A 3866-nucleotide genomic window follows, 5' to 3' on the forward strand; every position below is an offset into this window, starting at 1 on the left:
TCTTGAAAAGCTGAATGAAACTACTCAGCATATTATTATAGTTACAAAAACTGTAACTCTTTCCCACAGCACTCATAGAAAGAAGACAACCCAATTTTCTTGATGTTTGTACTTCATAAAGTAGCGCTTATATATTTTTCTAACCACAATCCACAAGGGGGGGGCAAGTGTGTGGGTGTCGGTGGGGGGTGTTGGGCGGGTGTCTTGTCCGTGGTTACCGGTGGTGTGGTGTTGTGGTGTTTTTTGGGAGGGCAAGTGGGTGTTGTGGGTGGGCAAGAGCGGCACTGTGGGGCTGGGGGGTGCCTACGGCCATACCACCCTGAGAACGCCCGATCTCGTCTGATCTCGGAAGCTAAGCAGGGTCGCGTCCGGTTAGTACTTGGATGGGAGACTGCCTGGGAATACCGGGTGTTGTAGGCTTTTGCCCCCCACAAAGGGGATGTACTAAGAGCCTGAGACAACATAGGCAAACTGTGAATCATAGGCAAACTGTGAATTACCTTCTGAACTACTGAAGACATTTGAAAAATTCTCTGTATCTTTGTATCTCCTTTCTACTTCATTCTGAATGCAGAAAGACCTGTTCAATTTTTCTTTTGCAAAAAATATCACCCAAAGCAAGTCAGACTTTTCCATGATGAATCTCCTCAGCCTTTCTTCTTTATTCATCAGCTACTCTTGTATTTGGCCCTGGAACACCCTTTGCCATCCCAAATATGCCAAAAAAAATATGCATTGCTGGCAGTTTGGTTAAAAGAGGGATTTGACTCTCAAGCCACGAAGTGTCATGAGATTCCATCATGTAAAAATTACCTGCTTTTACATCTCTAACGTCAGGCTCATATTTTTCACATGCATTTGATCTTTCTTCTAGTGAGGTGCACCCCATGGCTAAAGAGCCACTTCCATCATCTTCAGCTTTGCTAATAGCCCAATGGAGAAGATGGTACAGGTGATACCTGTGGGAGAAAGGGCTCTGCTCTGCAGGCAGCTGATGTCCCAGACTATGGGAGAGTTCAAGAGCCTGAATAAAGAGGCACACAAGACTCAGCCCCAGGTGAGAAGCAGAGACAATTTCTTCATCCTCCTCTGGTGAAGGTGGTATATGCAGTAGCATAGTATGGGCCAAAGGCATCCCTGCACTTTGATCAGGCTGTGCATTATTGCTGTCCTTCCATCTGAAAGAGATCTCAGGGTCAGGCAAGCTAGAGCACTTATTATCCTTGTGAGTTCATAATAATATGGGGTAGATCTGCCATCACAGGTTTAAGATACAGAAAGTAGACATAGTCAGGAAACAGCTGTTCCGCATCTGGATACACACTTCATCCCATGGTGTGGGGCACAACTGATGTTTTCCCTTCCCTCATGGAAAACAACAGGAAGTGTGAGCAGCTCTGTAATACAGAAGTCAGGACTGGCATTTCTGTGGTGTGCTGGCAGGATGAACACTTTCCTGCAGAAATGACACTAGCATTGCTCTGCTTGTCTAGTATCAATGTTCTTCAGTCAGAAGATAGCAAATTCCCACCTGCAGAGGGTGGGCATTGCAACAATTAAGGAAGCAAAACAGAAGGGCAGGGAATTCAGGGGGGGACAGAGCTGCTATGGTATGAATATTCCAGAGGGTGCTGGGCTTATGGAAGTAAGCTACTGAATATTTCAAGAAGGAGAGGGAAAATATAATATCTCTTTCATTTATTCAGAGACTTAAGTAAAGTCTCTGAGGAAACATTATTATAATTTGAAAGTATGAGAGCATTATAAATTACATTATAAAACATTCATTTAACTCAATATGTTCCTTTTACAGTTACGTGCAGATACATAGGAAGATATTTTGAACAGCACTAAAAACAAGTAAGGGAGAAAGAACAAGGAAGTGAAATGAATGTAATTGTACCACTGACATGGTCAAAATTTTATTATGGCTTCATAAATCTAACTGTCCCAACCTGTCCTTGGTAAAAGAGTGAAACAAATTACTGTAGCTGAGTTCCCTGTAGGTGTAAATGTGTGACATTACTGTGGTCTCCATTCTCTGCCTGCGACTGAATCATTCAATTGGAAACGCAACATTACTTTCTTACTTTGCAGCTGACAGGGATTATTGTTCACCCAGTTAGAATCTGGCAAAATAAAGGACTTAGAGAAACATCATGTCTCAGTACTGTTTCTGAAACAAAATTCTTCTAGCCACCATTAAGAAACACCAGACTGAACCTGCTGTGTTGGAAAGTCTCAGCCTCAACTTACTAATGTAAAGATTTTTGCTTTTCCAATTGTATTAATAGAAGTGCACCTAATTTTATATTTTTTACTCAATTTTTGCTCTTCCTGTGCTAGGAATTTATGCCTTTAATAAAACAGTTGAAAGCTACAGGTTGGAAAGTCCTTGGCTTATCATGGACATTGTCCTTCTGGATAGTAGTTTATTTTTCAAAAAGAGATCTTAGTTTGTAAAACCAATTAAATATGTGACCAATTTATTGTGATTAAAGATGAGTGAACATTTGGGAACTCGATTTTTACAAGAGCAGAAAGTAGCTGATGGAATATGATGACAAGTCCTAGCTGGAGCAAGTGCAAAACTCTGGAGGGGATTGCAGTTTAGTAAAAGAGTATTATAGATTTGCTCAAGAGCATTCATAAAGACACAGGGATAGTTCTTGACCTTGCAGCAAGAATCAGAATTTGCTACTTGACTGCAGCTCTGGAACACAGGGAGACAAACTATTGTCATTCCCAAAAATAGTGAGATCTTTTGTCAAGGCAATCTATGCATAACCACATAGATCCATTTAGAAGGTGCATCACTCTTGAATAGCATCATGAGAAATTACCAAATCCTGAAAGAAAAAAATGTATTCATAAGTTATTTTTAAAAAATCCATGAGTGACAGTAATCTAAATATTCACTTTCATTTGTTTGCATAGTTCGTTGGTCATACTAGTGTGCTCAGGGTACCTGTACTAATGGATTTACTTCACCTAAATGACTGGTGTAGACATGGGCTAGTTACTACCTTTTACTGATAGTCACCACAAAGTGGCAAAAGTCGAATCTTCGGGTGGTGATCTGGATCTACAGTCCTAGTCCTGGTGTCACTTTCAGTGGGTACACCAGTGAAGGTTAAGGCTAATGGTGAAGAGGGATGCAGAACAGTGTACTGCTGTATCAGCAGCTATAGGTATAGGAGAAGGTAAGCGTCAGAGAAAAATCCCCAGGTCTATTAATCAAATTTACTGAATGTTCTGAAAATATTTTGTTCCTTAAAAGTTTCCTGAAACAGAAGTAATTAATAAGAGAAAGTTTTCATGAGTCATTTTAAAAATAACCAGACTATTTTTCTCTAATGACATAGCAACTTTAAGATCAGTCTGCCCTGGCAATGCTTTATCTTTTAATTAGAAGGGGTATCAGTTGTGAATTCTTCCTTGCTGAATACACTCTAGGGAAACTTTTTTCTATAGAGAGTAAATTTAACTTTTTAAATGCTGCTGTAACTAAGGCTTTCTCGTATGAAAGCCAGATTATGACAAATGTCAACATAACTCATACTGGTGTTATCTTTTCATTCTATACTACAACTTTCTAAAGAGAATGAAGGACTTCCATTTAGCTGCAAAGAAAAAATGTTTCATCTTCATAAGGACTGAGTAGAAAAGTGTCTTCAATTCATTAAGTGCTGAATATTAAAGCTATTTTTCTCTACATTTTTAAAATAATAAATAGTTTATTTGTTCTCAGATTGCCACATTTTCCTTCCATTTTTATCAGTTATTCAATAAAGTCCTGCAGGAATGAAGGAGGGCTGAGGATTATACCGGATTATACTATTTGCATTGTATATTTTACATACACA

The 3866-nt window shown here is 39.4% G+C and overlaps 1 non-coding gene across 1 annotated transcript; it reads left to right on the forward strand.

The window, feature by feature from the left end:
- The first annotated feature begins 301 nt into the window (after positions 1 to 301).
- LOC127474756 (5S ribosomal RNA) lies at positions 302 to 420 on the forward strand. Its single transcript, XR_007905972.1, has one exon. It is a non-coding gene; the product is annotated as a 5S ribosomal RNA (ribosomal RNA).
- The last annotated feature ends 3446 nt before the right edge of the window (positions 421 to 3866 follow it).

Source organism: Manacus candei, unplaced genomic scaffold (genome assembly GCF_025592945.1).
Source record: "Manacus candei isolate 608988 ecotype Guabito, Panama unplaced genomic scaffold, ASM2559294v1 h1tg000043l, whole genome shotgun sequence".
NCBI classification, from domain to species: Eukaryota; Metazoa; Chordata; class Aves; order Passeriformes; family Pipridae; genus Manacus; species Manacus candei.